Raw genomic sequence first — 19,890 nt, 5'->3', positions numbered from 1 at the left:
TAAAACGAGTATTTACGCAATTATTAAAACATTCAAGAGGTTTTGATATTAACAAAAATTCAATAACTTTCAATTAGACGTTAAGTTAAACGCGCTTATTCCATCTCAAGTTTCTATAGAAAAAAATCTATGTTGTATCATAATAGAATAATGTTATATAGATTATCGAAATGTATGAACCGTTATATCCGTGATTCACCTGTTTATGGGTACACAAGTGTAACACGAAACGGTTTTATCGAGAATTTTACAAGTGTCACAGTACAATAATACGTCAATACCTGAAAACGTAAAATGTATCTCATCACATAGGCATATTTCGTATACATGAGGGCAAAAAAAAACACGTCGACGGATCACAATGGTTATTCTTTTTATTGAAATTTCTTTGGATTTATTATATTTAATGAAACAGTCCTATGAAAATTACACCATGCCGTTACAATACAAAAATTAAACACTACTATATCATTAATAGGGTGTAAGGCCGATCGAGCAACGTCGTCGTCTGCGATTTCAGCTGCCTGCTACGACGATGGGAATAATAATAATAATGTGACTATTACAACTACAACAAATCCACTCGTAGCAGGTTTCCCAATCAGAATCGGCGTATTATTTACCTGCACGCGCGCGGTACTTACAAAAACACCGCCAAGAGTAGATTTATTTTATTAGATACGCGAGGGGGAAAGGAAAAAAATACAAGCGTCGGAGAGATAATCAAAGAAGCACTTGGGATTTTTTATTTTATCGTCGTATTCTACCTAACCCTCGGAGGGCCACGGGGCACACACACACACACACACACACACACGTATACGTGACCGACAAAACCGGTTTCCACCCCTAAGACAATAGACGGACGAAAAAAACGAAAATTAATAACAAACGCGGGTTGTTCTCTTGCAAGGTCAGAGTAGGACAAAAAGCGGGCGGTCGATTGTGATAAAATCAATTTACAGGAAAAAACATAAGTGTGGATGACTATGGTAATAATAATTAATAATGACGACGACACGGGAGGTAGGTTCAATGATAATATTATAGCAGTGGTAGTAATAATAATAATATTAAACGTACAAGTAGAGGTAGTTGCCCACGGTAATAACTTATATAAAATAAAAAAAAAAAATACAAAACAATAGGTTGAGTATACGATACAATAAAATAACTACCTCACGAGGAGTGAAAAAAAAATATCCACCGTAGAATGTCGCAAGTCCAAGAGCACGGTATGAAGTTCCTACGAGTAACATTAATAATTTGAACGTAGGAACTCTATACCTCGCTAGTGGTCATTGCTTTAAAGTGTCCGTGAACGTAGAGATGATGATGATGTGGTTGTCGATGCCGTTGTGGTCGGAGAACTATAGTAGCAGGTAGTTGTAAGCGCACTGAAGACTACACCGGCGGCGTGGAGAGTGAAGAACGCGGAGCAAGCAGCAGGCGGGCTCGTCGACCGCCATCTGGGGGGGTTTTTATGTCTTTAATTTTTTTTTTTGTTACTTCAAACACGCATTCAGAAGAAACGCGAATGACGACGGGACACCCGGAGTGAGGATTTTTATTGTTATTATTTACGATTTCGAAATCGCAACTACTCTTTTGAAAAACTCGGGAATATATTTTCTTGCCGTTACACTTCGTTTGTGTTACGTCCGTAGGGTGGATGAGACGGTTCACATACGCACACCACGTGTACTAGGCGAACACGACCGACGAAGTTCCTCAGAAACGAAACCGAAAAAAATCACGTGAGAAATGTAAAAAGAAAAAATCCGTACATCGACAGATCGGATACGCGTTTGTGTATAATCCTTTCACCGGCCAAGTATTAAAATATTATAGACGTAAACGATTACACCACGCGGTATTTATTCTCGTGTTAGCGGTAAGGTAAGAAAAAAAAATTATACAATTTCGATATTCGGAGAAAAAAATATTATTATATCATAATATAATATTATAGTAAACGCGAATAGAAAAAAATTGAAAACGTAAAAAAAAAAAAATGTAATGAAAACCATGTGGTGGTGATGACACGACACACGGCGGAGGCGGCCACGATACACGCCCTACAGCGGACGAGACAACGCGCGCACAAGTAAAGTATATTAGAAAATTGACATATTTTTTTTTTTTTACTAATTTGAAAAAAATTACTAGAGTTAAAATTCACACGCAAAGAATGAAAAGAAAAAAAAAAAAGAAATTTGAAAAACATAAAATAAAAAAAATAAAATTGAGACTCACCTGCGCGAAGGTCTGCAACAGCGGTGACGCCGGTCTGATGTTGAGTAACAGACAACGGTGTGAGTGATACACAGTTGGCGTGCCGGTGCGGCGCAAGAGGCAGTCGACGGACACAACCGATCGTCAAGGCGGTGGCGGCGAAAAGGACGGTGGGATCGCCAGTGGTCGGACGCGCCGCGTTCGTTCGGCCCGAGTCGGCAGCCGTCGGGCCGCGCCACTTGTCCGCCGCGCATCACCACCGCAGCCGACGGTGGTGTGGGACCGTGGTGGGGGGGAGAGAAGCGCGTGCGCACTGAGCACCGCCGCGACCCGCTTTCGACTTCGCCGCCGTCGTCGTCATCGCCGTCGCCACCGCCACGTCAAATGCTACCACCACCGCACTCCGCCCGTCCACGACGACCGACGCCACCGGACACGCGCAACCTTCGGCCGTTCGCGACGACTGTTCAACAAACAATGTACGGCTAGCGCGCCACGTTTACCGCCAAAAACTAAAACGAAACGCACTGGCGACGCGTAGGCACTTTCGAAAACGATTTTATACGATTTTCACGGCCCCACCCGACGATAACTCCCACCAAACCGAAAGCACCGCCGCCGCCACCGCCTAGAGCATAACATTGGGTATATCATGGGTAGATGGGTAGGTGGGTTGGTTGGGTAAACGAAATCGGTCCGTTGTAATTATGCGGTCACGCCAAAACGTGCAATTATTATGTTTTAATATTATAATATTGTCGCGACAAACTCACGAAAACTATACCACGGTTTAGGTCGTTTTCGGAAAACACTGTAAACGCGGTTCGGGAAACAAGTATACCGTACCTACCTATAATAGACGAATACCTTATGAATATATATTATATAATATGTATAATATTATATTTGCCTATCGAGTCAGCCGACCAGCGACTGTTATTACACATATTATTTTATACAGTATAATTTTATTATTATTGAAATATTATATCGTACCTATATGTTACTGCCACCTAGTGGATTTGACGAGAAATAATTTTGATAACCCAGACATAACTACTAATATTATACGCGCTATACGTATATGTTACACGTCGTTTGTGTTTAACTACCGCGGTGATTAATAAACTAATGTAAAATTTTAGGTGTATTATGTGTTTCAGATTTGAGCATATTATAATATTACATAAGGCAAAATAATTATCGACTGTTGACGGTGGTTATTTACTGCGTGTAATACGAGCACAAAAGTGAATTTTAATATTTGAAAGTAATTACTTTTATATTACCATCTACGTGTTATTCCGTGGCGTTTTTAAAATTACGTTAAAAAGTTTCGCGATCGACTTAATTAACTGCAATTTAACTGTTCGCTATTTTCAGTCATATATTATTGTACTTTATATCTTACTACTTATACTAAACACGACAGAATTGGTTTGGAAAACGGTACTTATACTTATATGGAAAAAAAGTAAAGTTAGATATTACGGATAAAATAATAAATACCTACCTATTTTAAGCTTTCTGACAGACCTCAGACATATAATAATAATATGATAAATATAATATAATATATATTATTTTTTTAATATTACCCGAAGCGTGACGGTCGCCATTGTAGTCCTGCAAGAGTGGAAAATAAAATTTCGAAGAAATATAACATACTATTTATGTTCGCGTATGATTCTGTGCGTGTGGGGAACAATCGTAAATGCCGCACCCCCTTTGAAAAGTTTTTTTATACGTATTTTTTTTTCTAGTCGGGGTATCGTCCCGGACGACCTAACACACAAAATCGATCCGCCGCCGGATTTGTCAACAACAACGCATCGACCCCGTCGGAGTAATCCAATAAAAATGTACTCCGCGATCGGGGGACGCACACACGAAAAAAATAAAGCCAAAAACACGTATTCCACCCCCTTTTGCGAACGTCGTCGGCAGTCGTCGTCGCCATTGACCTTATATTATAATCGCCTAATATATGTGTATAATATATATATAATATGCACCGCAGTGATACGTATTCCGGACTGATATATTATATAGATTGATTATTAATTTTAGCCGGGATGAAAAATAATCATTTTTACAACAACCATCGTGCATAAAAAAAAAATGTATAATATTAATATTTGTACGATAATTTTATCGTGACGATGAAATGCATGCCGAAGTGTACCCACGTCGAGAGCATGCCGAAGTGTACCCACGTCGATAAATTTGAACCACGTGTTCGAGGAGCGCTATTCGCCGACCGATCTTACGACCGTGTGTGTTTGGTTGTCTGTCAAAGACGCCTAGAATTGCGTCCGACGTATAAAATATTATAATATATTATTTTCGGAAAAAAAACTTGCGCGTGTCTGGGAATGTTTAAAAAAGAGCACAGTTATACCACGGGAGACTACCACACGCATCGCGATAATATTAGGAACAATATACGAAACGCGTTGAAGTTTTTTAAATGAACAGTATAATAATATTATGGTTACCTATACACATACATTATTATTGTAATAGTAGAAAACGTTTATTTTTAAACACGGATTCGGTTTTTTTTGTCTCTGGCGTGAGTGTGCTATGATTTACATTTTTTAAATGTAATTATACGTTACAGGATACGAGAAATGGTTTAAACATGATCATATGACATTTGAATATTACCACCGCGACACCTAGTATATTATATGAATATTCAAAGAGGGCCCACAAAAAAAAAAAATATAAATAAAGACGATAGTCGTTTAACCTCGGGTGACAAGACTTTTGAGGACAGAAAACAATAAACATTAGCGTGAAGTGTAATAGACAATATTCCAACTTAAAATCATCAAATTTAACTTAGGTACCGTTTGTCAATAAAAAAAAAAACTATAATAATAACGTATAATTTATGAATTATTGGGTGGTCACTAAAGTATTATCTAATATTTAGGTATATTATAATATATCTGCCATAATGAAATATGCATTATACAATTGTGTGTTAGGTATAGGTTTTCTTTAAACTGTGTAAAAAAAAATCACTTAATGGTAGGTAGGTACATATAATAAAAGATAAAATATTGTTTTGAAATAACGATAAAATATTAGTTATCTCAATAGGTACCGGATTATATTAATTATTTTATCAGGTTTATTTTTTTTTTTTAATTATTGCCTAACAACATTTCTAGATAAGTAGATGCAAGAATACAATTCACTTATACTAATTATTTATTTGAATCAAACGTCATTGAAAAATTAAAAAAACAATATTTCATCGATGTAGCGACCATTATTTTATTTTTAATTTATAAAAAGTGTACCTATCTAATTCCTTTATTACAAATAACGACACAACAAAATAAATAATAGGTATAATATAATTGTATATATATTTACTATAATTCTTACTATAATAAAGGTACAAATAATTGATTTTTATTCGATATGATTGGATAATATTTTATAAATTGTTCAAGTTCTTTAAAATAACTTATACATTTTTTATTGATATTTTAAGTTAGTTATAAAATTTGATAGTGAATACCTACATTTAAATGTTCGTGTTAATTAATATTATATTATCAAAATCCGATATTAACGAATAGATAGCGAACTAACGGTTTTAATTAGTCCTAAAAAGTTACAAGTAAATACAAATTTATTTTATGGTATGAAACCACAACGTTAACATAACATTATTATTATAATATAGTGTCTGACACGTCGAAAAAACACCTGTGAGACTTAATTATGATCTACTAAACACAATATAGGTACCGAAATTGATGATCATCAGTGTATATATTATTATTATGTATGGGTACACAAATAATTGTAGCGACAATATAATTGTTAAACATTACAGAACAGAATCGAAAAAAACAACTACAACAATAATAATAAACCAAAAACGTTATAGGTAATTACATTTAATTTTGAGACGGAGATTTATAACAATTTATTGAACTGATCGATGCAAACGATTGAAACGGATAAATTTCTAACCACATAATGAAATGCACATTATTAGGCAATTATATTGTGTGTATTATATAAACCTATAAAATATATATGTTATATGTATTTAATAATATGATGACATACTGACCTTAGTGTGCGGCGAAGGCGGCGGCAATGGCGGAGAAGTAAAATAAAAAATCGGTTACATATATTATAGGAACGCGGGAAGTCTTGTCGAGATGGAGACCACAGAAAAAATTTCGATTTGGAGAAAATAAAAAAAAATGAACGAAGTGATCCGAAACATATAATATTATTACGTGTGTTGCGGGAGAGGCGGCGCGTGTTCGAGTGATGAGAGTGTTACGGGCGGAACGGGGAGCGAGAGAGATGAAATGATGTGACTGAGTGAGCGAGCGGTGAAAGAACGGGACATAAAAAAAAAATTGGAATGTTCTCCGAGTTGGCAGAAACGGCCGCGGGTGTGAACGGGACTCGTGTGCGTGCGCGCGCGTGTGGGGAGGGCGCCGACGGAGTGACCGTGGCCGATGGCCGGCGGCGAGTGTCGGCGCGCGTGCGCTGTCCGTCGAGCGTGTTGCCGGCCGAGAGCGCGCGAAGAGAGTGTCGGCACTCGGAACGGTGTCCGCGGTCGTCTCGTCGTCGGACGCGCGGCACCACCGTCGGCGGCGGTACGGGCGCTTGCGCGCGTTCCATTGGCAGGACGGCCTCGTGTAGACACGCCTTCCGCTGCCTCGCGCGCAGTCGTGGCTTCGGCCACCGTGGCCGGTGTTACCGGTGCCGCCATCTGTGGCTGTGGCTGTAGATGTCGTGGCAGCCATAATTTCGATCAACGTAGAGGCAGCGTTGACATCGCTACTGCCGCCGTGAGTGCAGATGGCGTTCGAGTCCCGCGTTGCCACGACCGCTAGATGGCGCGTCGTGTACGTCCCACCACGTTATTATAACGATGTTGTTATATGGGTATATGCAGCTGTCGGTATTAAGTTGTATACACACTTGTTGACTTGACGTATCAATGTTTTCATACTATTATACTAATATTATGATAAATATATTATAATAGTTTTGAATAATAATTAACTCATAAGATAAAATCCATGATTCTATTTGTACGTGTAAAGTGTGTAGGTATAAAAATTCATATCTTTGGCTATATGCTATAATCTAGGCTATGGTGTTTTAAATATGTAATTAAAGTTTAATAAAATAAACAGGTAGAAATACATAAAAAAAATACTAAACTTACATTGAGCGTAATAATACTTGTCAACAGCCGAGTAATACTAGTTTTGAGTATCTATGTAATACCACCATTCCAAATGAGTATAAATGATTTTGACTTTCTAATTGATTTTTGAGATAAAAAAATGCAGAGGTCTTGAAAAATTGTACAGGTATCTACGTTGTCGCATAGGTAAGTCATAAAGTACACCTGAAACGAATAAACATTGTTAAATTTAGGTAGGTGTCTATGTACTTGAATTTCATAAGTGATGGCCGATGACTGTACCTATATTAGGTACAATTTGATATTTGTAAAATGGATGTAAAAATATAATATCATAATATTGTGTACACTGCATTACCTATATTATATATTTATTATCAATATTAGGTTGATTTTGATACAGTATTTGTGACAAATCAAACAAATTACAAAAGTGACTAATATGTACAATTTATACATGTAGGTTATATTATAATGTGCAGAGTTTGGAATATTATTTTTATTTAAGAGGACGCTACCTAGACATTTATTGTCTCCGTCTTACAAATGCGTAACATACCAAATGTACGCTCAGCAGATCACGTTTAGCTTCGTTAGTCTTAAAATTAAAAATAAAACCAAAATAAAACTTGATGGTGAGGACATTATCTGTGTTTGTGTGAGGTTTTTTTTACGATGATTCAGTTTTTAAGTGAGTTATGACTTTATGAGTATTTTTAATTTACGCTATATTATTATATACCAAAAACTCGCGAAAAAATTTAACTGTCGTAAAAAGCCCACTCACAAACACAGATAATGTTCTGATTGGATCAAACTATAATAAAATTGCCGAACGGAATCCACGTGCAATCCACACGCGTTCATCGACAATACCACGACGGATGCTGGAAAAGCGTTTTTATAGACTCGTGCAGTAAATAGTAGTGAATTACGTTTCGTTTGCAGTGCCACTGGCCCCAGATTTGGCTTTGTTGCCCGCGTCCGTAGGATGTGGATAGACGAAAGGCAGGGTCGGACTGGGTAGGGTCCGGCCCAGTTATCCAAGATAATATATAATATAATATAAAAGCGGTCCTATCCTGACCATAGGCGTAATTAGTTGGGAGCTATAGGGGGCTAGCCGCCGAAATATTTTTTTGTCCCCCAAATAATGGCAAATTAAATAGTCATTTATGATTTATTCGTTATAGAAACTTGAACCATTTAACTATTAAAGTTTGATGACACCTCTGTCTTATACGCTCATATATAAATATATAATCCTATTATGTTTATGTCGCATTACTATGTTTATGTACCGATGTCTTATACGATATTATAATCGTACTACTTACAAGGCATCGGCCCAAAACTTAACCAAGGATAGTAGACCACTGGGTTTTTGAGGTTTGTACCATTCGGCATCACAGAAAACTGTAAAAACATTCACCAGCACTGATAATCAAAGAAATTCGCGAAGAAGTTATAAAGATCTTCAGCTCTATTACGTCATGTACCTACATAAAGTTTAAATCCATATATACCGAGAACTTTTATGACGAAACATCTACCTCAAAAATTTAAGGATATATAATAATAATATTGTAATTAACTTTTTATAGATTTTTCTCATTTTATAATCTTGTACACAAAAAAACGAAGAATTTATAAAGTATAATATTTCTACTGTATACGATACGTTGTGTGTATTTATTTCATTATTTTTAAACTTGCAAAAACTTAGCGAGTTGTGGATCGACAGCTTTTGGTGAGTGCACGGTGAAACGCGATTATATAATGCGTTCGTCGTTCGACGATTAAAACCAGCCAAAAGGAAAAAAAACACCCGTTCAAATAGGTCAATGGCAGTCGTTAACGCAGTCGAATTGACGCCTGTAGATGAATCGTTTAATAGACACGTAAGATAAGATAAGGCATGTATTCGAATCAATAAAATGTACCTATATTTTTTGTAGGGTTTTTCGCAGTTCATTTTAAATCGATATCCATTGAAAATAACCGAAATACGTACAGAAATCATAGAATTATTTAATAATTCGTTTCTCAAAATATTTCAGTACCTACTTACAACACAATTATTAAACTAATAACTAACAAAAAACTATGTACCGTGTACTGCCTAAGCGTAGTAGGTACCCGATCAGTGGGCGTCTACTACAGTTTAGCCATTTTGATTGATCATCGACGGCCGTGACGACAGATTGGTTTCAAAAACTAGTTAATGCATTATATTAAAGTATTAAGTGAAATCACGGATTCCGCCGTACAATACAATATTCATTGTTGTTATATTGTTATGTAAAATAAAATAATTTACGGAATATGTGAAAAAAACGTGTACCCTACTCACACGTTTAGTTATCTAAACCAACCGACAGATGTCGTTGTGTATTGGACTGAGAACTGCCTACGTGTAATAATAAATTTATCTTTTAAAACGTGAATAATGGTATATTGATATATTATATAATAATATGTACTTATTTTATAGGTCATAGTTTAAATAATAATAATATGAATTGTATTACATAATATATATATATATATATATTATATAGGTTATATTATGAAGATACCAGCTGTAAGGTATAATTATTATTAAGTTACTAGTTTCGATGTATCTAATTAAATTAAATACTATTATAATATTATATATTATAAATTATATAAATTATATAATATATATTGTAGGTACCTACACGTGGTTGTAAGATAATATTTTCGGTTACGATATTATATTATTATTTCAATAAAAAATTTGCATAAATATTGTGCATTTTATAATATTTAAACACAAATCGTGATGAGATGTGGTGTATGACGTATGTAGGTATTACATGCTATTCGATTGGGCATTTGGGCACCAAGCCTGTTAATAAATGAAAAATAATACTAATATTGATAAAGATTCAAGTTTTTCAATGTTTTTGGAATTAAAAAAAACTCACTAATCATTATCATTGTATTTGATACAATAATAATTATGATAATACGTATGTATCTACCTACCTATATAACTTTTTTGGAAAAGCGCAAATAATATTATTAATATGCTTTTAAAAATATTGCAATAGTGCAATGGTTATTATATACTTAGTTGTGTATACAGCGTGCTATTATATAATTGAAAATAATTACAACCAATTATTCATATTTAGTGGGTAGGTTTGCTAATCGCCAAAAGATATTATGACTATCGATATGTTATTATACTTATTATATACTCGATATTCGATAACAATAAATCGATTAGGGTAATACATGTATCCATTTTAATATTATAATGCCGACGATGAAACAAATTTAATCATTTGAAGGGTATACTTAAAACGATTGCATTTGAATATAAAAATAATAAATGCATATGAAGACTTAATCTCCAATATCATATTATATACAAGCATTACAAGGTGATCCATTTGAGAATCTATACTCATTATAATTATTTGAAAAGTTTTAACTTCTATAAAATATGTTTCTATATAATTTGATTGCAAAACTATATTTTTATTGTTATAATTTTTAACTGTATTTTTACTTAAACTTTTTCATTAATGTTGTATGCAATGATATAAAACATTTAAAACTTTTTTAAATAACGAGCACCTATATAACTGTAGACACTTAAGTATATCACCCTGTATAAACGGTTTAATTTACGTACAAAATATTTAAATATTATTTCGTATATTAGTACCAATATACGGTTGGTGGTTAGATCGTTACTCGACCCTCGTTATTTATTTTGTACTTCATTTTTTTTTACATTCTATATTAAAAAATGTTAACACTTAATATGTTATTTCAACTCTTACTGCACATAAATTGATAGACTATTTAAAAAACATTCATAATTAATTCACTGTAAGTTGAAATCACGATTGTTATCTAGCAAATGGAATTTATCAACCATAGGTACGAAATAATTAAATTTATTATTGGTATAAAAAAATATTTTTTTTTTAAAATATAATTTTTAATTATCATAAATTAATATAAATGGTGTGGTGAGAATAGTGACTGTACATGTGACTAAACGAATTATAGGTGCATACAATAGGTAAATAAAACACTAAGCAACTCGGAAGAAACTGATTATTTTATGGCCAATTTGACGGAACAATAAAAGTTACAATTTCGTTGATACCAGTTTTATAAATGATGTGGGTACACATATTGCTCTTTTTTGTTATGCTTTGAGAAACAACCAAATTTACACCAATTGTTATTTATTTTTATTCTCTTCAGGCCATTGACATGCCACGTCAATGGAACACAATAATTACCTAATGATAATAATTATTCTTAATGGTTAAAAAAAAAGTTATAAAACTGTTTTTGTAAAACGTCACATTTTTGGCGTTCTTCGGCAAGGAATTGTGGGATGCTAATAGACGTGAAGCATTCCTCTATAGTGATAAGTCGGGCACCGGAAAAGTAAACCAAAGTCCAAACCATGGGAATACACCTTATGCTATGAGTTATGGTATACAATGTATCTACCTATAACTAGTGGAATAGTGCAATCTGTGAATCGACATCGGGTAAAACAGGTACACATACCTACGAAAAGGCATACATATTATTATTATTATTTACGATAGTATTTTTGGCCACATCACGGCGGTGGTGCGTCAAAAGTACGACGACATTAATGGGATTACGTTTGCTCGAATGGAAAGTTAATACAATTTATGCGCGTGTATGCGATGGTGTGCGCGAGCGAAGACTAATGGATTGAGCTGACAGGGACCTGTCAATAATTGTGCACACGCGTCACACCCATTCACCCACACCCACCCACACACTCACACCTATATATTGTACCTATATAATCAATGTGCGTGTGTCTGAGAATATAGGTATAAATACGGGGGTTAGCGGAATAATACGTCCGTAATAATACATAATTACATTGTGTGCATTTTACACGAGCTGATATAGGTATAATACGTGTATTATTATTACTATTATTATATATTTATAAAGCTTCGGCCGTAATTTTGGTCAACGCGCGCGGCACGCACTATTTTTTATACCATGTAATATTATATATAGTGTGCACAAACTACGAATAATAAAAAAAATTATAAACACCGCCCACAAATGTCACCACGTTAATATCATATACACGTGCGTATAATATAATATAATATTATACAATGTTTATATACCCGACAGCGGTACATGTCCATTGTCCATAGTATACATAGTTACTTCCATGGTAACATATATTGGTACATGGAACTCGTACGAAAACTCTACATACGACTTTATACGATTCGCGTGGCACTCATAATAATATATAACTTTAGCTGCAGCAAAGCAGATATTATGTTTGTATAGATAATAATTTTAAAAAAGTGTAGCCCGATTGCGAATCAATCTCACGAGGACGTCTCTGCAGAAAGTGTATAGTATATAATATTATATAGCTGCACATTGTGCACTTATATAGGTACATAATATAAGACGTATGAATCTATACAATTCGTACATGTACAATATAACATATTATTATTATATAATATTGTATACCTATATATACAATGTACAATATACGGATAAACGCATTATTTGGAATGCTATTATTATATAATATTATAAATGTATACATGCCTCTTGTAACAGTATCCAGAGAGCAAAATAAAAAAAATCGAAGAAAACGCGTTTCATAAAATTCAGCCCCACGTGCGTCGTTTTCGAAAACCCTCTCTACCACGATAATTCATTCCGTCGTCTCACCTGCCCATCGTTCGTGCACATTATAATATATGTACCGCGAGGCATTCGCTCCTCCTATACATATACGCGTGTACCTATTTCCTATATATACATGCATCGTGTACACCGCCAACTCTACCCCAGGGATTCAATATGTAGCTAATTATAATACTGCGCTGTATACCTACATCGTCCATATACATCCAGCTATAACTACTGAAAAGGGTTACCTCTGCTATATAGCTTACTTATTGTGTACACGAGTGTACATATAGTAGGTCAACGACCAAATATGATCGTTATACGTGCATGTGAATAATGTACTCGAACGTATCGTGTATATGACGTGCGGTTATGTGTTTCGAGTGTTAAGAGATAACGTCTGCAATAGTGATAGCCTGAATAGTATACATATAGGAGGATGCGTATTTCATCCCGTTGCAGAAATCGACGGGGCGAAATAATTTTACGTGTATAATATGTTCGTATACAGACCTATCTTATAAAGCTTAAATTGGATACGTATAATATTATAGTGTATTACAATAAATGGATATCTGATAAAATGTATATCCAGTATCTATTATATAATAATATATAACATTATACAATGAAATACAATTAAAACATTTAACCACAGATAAATATTTACTGTTTTCATTTCGACATGACACATATTTCTGTAATATTATAATATATACCTACTTAGTACAAAAGCAGATTTATACAATATTGTATACGGTTGCGATCTCGTCATATCTATATATTGTACTCACTCGCTCGTGGCCCATCGAGCCCTCTCTCTATATTTTGAAAACACTTTTAAATTGTACAATAATAACTCAATATAATAAGACGAGTGCAAGCTGAATCGTCTTTGTATGGGATGTAGGCACCTAATGATGATGAAATATACCTGTAGCGCCGGACTAGCCGACAGGTAGATTGTACTATAGACGTCCAATTTTAAAATAAAACATATTATTAACTACACTGTACAATGTACTATATCATGCCTACAAACATTGCACAACACGTTATCGCCAATCGTTATTATCATCATCATCATTATTGTTATTGTTATAACTTATAATACATACATACTTTAAACAGAGCGAGCGCGCGCGCGCGAGAGAGAGAGAGATGCTTTCCCGTAAAAGGGTTTGATATTGTGTGTGCTGCAGGTTTCGACATACTACGCGCGTAATAAAACACAATAATGATACGGTTAAAAAAATTGTTCTAGGCCAAACACACACACACACTAGCGCGCGCATCAAAAGAGACCTAATAATAATAATAATAAACACTAGGTCGCGGTAGGCGTGAATAGTCATTTAACGTGAAAACAAGGTGTTGGGTATACATAATTTTTTTTAACCGTTATATTGTTATATGAATTTATATAATATACCTATACACATCACACACATACACACGCAAACATAAGCGTGTGCGGGGCATCCGAGTCAGAATTAATGGGCTGTCTGTTTGGTCCGTCTGGCCGCATAAAAGGAACATCGTTAAGGAACCACCCCGCGATATGCGTATATATAATATTATACGTATAAATATACACGTTTTTATGCAGATGGCATGCACGCACACACACACATACACACACACACACACACACACTTACACGCACACAAATCATCGTATATACTGTAGGGGTGAGAAAAAAACCGATCAGCCGGCCCGCGGGGAAAGGGTTATGACGTGAGCGCCGCTGTGATAATAAAAAAATATTATATTTCGAAAAAAAAATAATGAAATGCTGTTTTATTTCTATTCACCTCACCGTTGTCCTTGTGCAAAAGATTTTTTTTTTAAAAACTATTTTATCTTCTAGCTGCAGTATAAACTTAAACACATAATCGTTTTACATAATAATAATATGTTTCTTCTTCAAAAATCGTATTTTTCGAGTACACGAGTGCAGTGTTATCAAAGAAATATGGATAGTTATATAACAGCTGTACCGTCTCTGGAAACGACGGGTCTCGCGTATTTTAATTTTGAGATTCACGTGCGAATAATAATATAATATACATATATTTTATATATTTCTATAGGTAATGCAGTATATATACTATATAATAATATATAGGTAGGCACTTTTTTTTGCTAACGCACCGTTTAGCGATTTACAAACATAACATACTCGCACGTTTACAGCCAACGTGTCTTACATTCGTATACATATTATGTCTTAACATCTATTACCTGTATGGCTGTATTATATAGTATATACCTCATATATATATTTTATATACTGTATAGTATACTCTCCTCGAGGGATGTTTCCATTTATATATAGTTTAAATATTATATAGACACTCGGATGTATACTTTGACACTGTCACGTGATCGTGTACGTAGACGTTCACTCAGTTATTTTTATTATATAATATTCGAAAAAGGTTTCCTGTGGGGAAACGTCACCGGTTACAGGTAGGTATACATATTATATGCGTGGTATATGTGGTACATTTACACTCTATGTACATACATGTATATTACTCGCACATATAGTAACCAGATACCCATGCACATTATATATATATATATATATTTATGCGGTCTACCAAGTATAATATATAATATATATCATGTCAGAAATATTAGGGTTGTCTTATATTATATTATTTAAATGTCATGTTATTATTCTGTATAATATACCTTCGGAATATGCGTATATATATCTACTGCCACTGCGCACCGTAGACCGTAGTCATCCTTTCCACGATCACTAAGAGTCTTTTTGCTAGAATGCGTGTATAATGTACTTAGACATAAAGTGTACACGAGACGCGTGCGTTGCAAAACCACCGTATAAAAACGTCCGGAAAAATATATACTGACAATAAAAGTTTTCACTGTTTAACGTGCTTAAATATATTTTTATGTATATACATATTATTTCTACGCGAGAAATAATAAACCAAGTCAGCAGCCGTTATGGTGCAATGTTCCTAACTTTAAGTCTAAAGTGTTTTATTTTTGTTTAAGAATATTTATATACTTTGAAAGAATACCACTACGTATATAATATTATAATTTATAAATACATATATTTAAACATTAAAAGAGGACAACGTTAAATAATTTCGAAAGAGTTATAGTTGTTCATTTGAGTACATCAAACGATAATAAATAAATAAATTGATAAAATAGTCAATAGAAATTATAATAGGTACAGTAGAAATCATTTATAATGACACTGGTTGTAATGACATGTTCAATGGGGCCCATTATCTTCTTGAAGAATATATAAATACTGGGTATGACATAAACTAAAGGTCCCTGCAAAACTCCTATATTACACAATATATATTTTTATTTTTTTTTATTAATCTAAAACAAAACATCGGCGACAACGGCCATTAGTTACAGAATATATATCCTAATTTTTATAGGCAGTTCTGACGTTCTTATATTAACCATTTAGAATCTAAATTTTAGTTGTATCTAATAACGTTTATTTTTGATGAAATTAGACAAATATTTTATCTATAATGACCACGAAGTTTACGGGTCGTATTATTGACGGTTTATGACAAGACAAGACAAAAAAACAATCAATGTCAAATTGTATGATTCCTAATAACTAATAAGTAATATTAGTTCAAAAACAAATTTTGGTTGTTTTGACTATTAGTTATTATAATATTATTATTGTATATAGTACCTATCTCAATTTATTTATTTATAAATTTGCTATTATAATCAATTATTTCCAACAACAAATTGGAATGTTTTAGTAAGTACTTAGTACATAGGTAGCATAATATCTCGGAAATATTTTTTATGCTTCAATTTCTTCGTATTGACAGTATTAAATATTCGTAAAGAGGAACTCGAGAATCTACTTTATAGATGTCGTTTGAAGAAATATTAGAGATTTTCACTTTGTTGACGCCATTTATTTATTCCGTCCATAGGTACATATAACGTATTGTCAGCATAGTTTTTTTTGTTAATTTGTCACAAGGATGTAAATATCTAATGTATATTTTAGTTCCCTACAAAAAAAAATGAAATGCAAATACAAATTATTTTCCACCATCGTGTCTACTAAAAAAAAATAGTTATTTAAAACACGACGTGGTCACGAATCACAATAAAATAATACGATTTAGATAAATAATGTTGAAATCGCGATCAAAGACTCTTTAATTACGGTTTAACGTGGGTAAGCATGTTATAATATAACATCATGTTATCATATATTATATTGACACGTAATATTAATAATATGATAATATGCATTTATCGAAAGAGTGATTTACATAAACATGTACGCCCGTACGTGTTCAAAGGAGATTTTTTTACGAAATCGACCGTTACAAAGAATAAGTGTTTTTTTAAATTTTTTTTAAGCACACGTGTTTTATTACAATTAGGAATATAATATTACATTCTTATCAAAAAGAACGTTGCGCGCAAGTTATCTACCTATGTATAAATGTATAATATTACAATATAATATATTATATACAACGAATTTTATTTAGAAGATTTAATACACTGTTATTTCCAGGCCGATGTGAAAAATCACGTTTACCTACGACACCAAATCACTGACTTATATGATCTCGCACACCCGTGTATAATATTACCTATATATTATAATATTGTATTTTTTTCGTTTCTTGGTAACAACCATTACTGCCGACGACGATCGTTTTTTACATGTTCTATTATAATATTCCTTTTTTCTCTTATAATATATCCATTGTGTATTCCCAGTTTTTTAGCGTTTCGTGGGTTTGCCGTATGTATTATACATAATATAGCAGCAGTTCAATGAGCGTATATTGTATAGGGCGACCGCCGAAGAGGGTTGGCCATTTTAGACGAGGTCCGGTAGACCGAATCGATATTAAATTATATTTTGGGGACGTCTGTCCATTGGTCGATATCGTACGTGTGCAGTTTTAATAAAAACTTATCATAACACAATATTTTTAACTAATGAGCAACCATGTATTCAATTTATATGATTTTTGATCGAGAAAATACATTTAATCAATATAAATAAAAAAATTCGGAAAGCAGGTAATCACTTTACTTTACAGTAGGACTGTAGGAGTCGTGTGTATACGAGTGTGTTTACAGTATATGATAAACATATACGTACTGCAGGTATTATAGTACGAGTGAGGTTTATTACTAATATAGCTAGTGTATAATATTGTATAATATTACACGAAAAATATCGGAATCCGACCTATAAATGAACTGAACATTTTACGTCCTCAGAAACGAGTCGTAACTACACGACGACATAACTATATATAGGTACTATATAAATGCGATTAAAAACGATCTCCTTGTCACGAGTAAACGCCGTAATGTACCCAGTAACAATATGCATATATGTACTTATACAATATTATGTATCATATAATAATATCATCGTATATGAGAAGATTTCCAACACAATCGATCGTCGTCGTCGTAGTATAATAATACAAGAACCTTACTATAATATATTTGCGTGTGTATGTGTGCAAGGTATTTTATTATTATTATTGTTAATATTGTTATACCGTTGCGTATACGTGTGTGTGCGCGTGTGTGTACATATATGTATTATGTATGATGCTTTTCGAATGGAAAATAACGAGGGAAACGACATATTATTCTCGTCACGGCATTTCCCTCTAGTCGCGAATTTTATTTTTTATATATATATATATTATATATTCGTATCCCTCGGCTGCTGCTGCAGGTTCGTTAGAGTACGACATTGTCGCGCGTCCATCGTTAGTAGGCGACACACACACACACACACACACACACACACACACACACACACACACACACACACACATGCATGAACGTACGCACTTTGAGCTTGGGAAAATTGAATGCTGGGGTGTGCGAGCGGTCGTAAACTTTGACAATGGCATGCGCCTATTTTCCTGGTATATATTATATATTATTATTATTATAATACTATAATGCACAGTGCACACTCTCCCGCTTTCTTCGTCGTCGTAGATATATGTAATAATTTTGAAAGACGGATTTTTTTTTCGGCATTAGTTATATACGATATGCGTTTATGATTTATTCAAAAATTTATACATGGACAAAAAACTAAAAGTTACATTTTAAGCTCGCACAGTCGAATTATAGCCACTCGCATAGGTACGTTTTCATATGTGGTGCAGTTGCCAGTTGGTATAAATAAGCTATACTTTCAGACTTTGGAAAGTTAATTTAAAAAACTAACATGTTTTCATGAGTATAAAACTAAACCAAGTCTATGAAATCGTTCATTTTTCTATAGTTAGGTACTTGTGAGTTTGTTATTAAAAAAAAATTAGCATCTTCAATAAACACATCAATTATTCTAACAAACGTACCTACCTAAACTGGATCAAATGTCCATTGGGCCCCAGAACACTATAGTCACTTAGTTTGTTCCTTCGAAATCTTATATTCTTACTATCCTATTTTAAATAAAAATTGTAATTAATATTTTAGATTTTGAGTGGAGCGAAGAATGTATTGATTTCACAATGATGTGTGTTTTTTTAAATTTATTTTTGTGTCTGAACTCTGTTAAAATTTTAACTAATTTACTATCATTATTATAATGAATAGTTAAATAAAACCAGGACTTGAAACCGATTGAAATAATTTCGGTTTCGGTTTCGATTTTGTTTACCGGTTTCTAAAGTATTTTCAGAGGGCTGTGTCGTCTATACAAT

General features: G+C 33.6%; 1 non-coding gene across 1 annotated transcript; it reads right to left on the bottom strand.

Annotated features, from left to right (window-relative positions):
• Positions 1-1,223: 1,223 nt before the first annotated feature.
• Mir276 (microRNA mir-276) lies at positions 1,224-1,300 on the bottom strand. The gene has a single exon (NR_040125.1). It is a non-coding gene; the product is annotated as a microRNA mir-276 (primary transcript).
• Between the last annotated feature and the right edge of the window lie 18,590 nt (positions 1,301-19,890).

The sequence above is a fragment of the Acyrthosiphon pisum genome, chromosome A2 (genome assembly GCF_005508785.2).
Source record: "Acyrthosiphon pisum isolate AL4f chromosome A2, pea_aphid_22Mar2018_4r6ur, whole genome shotgun sequence".
In the NCBI taxonomy this organism is placed as follows: domain Eukaryota; kingdom Metazoa; phylum Arthropoda; class Insecta; order Hemiptera; family Aphididae; genus Acyrthosiphon; species Acyrthosiphon pisum.
Note: the sequence above shows the minus strand (reverse complement) of the source record. Positions and strands in the feature narration are given on the sequence as shown.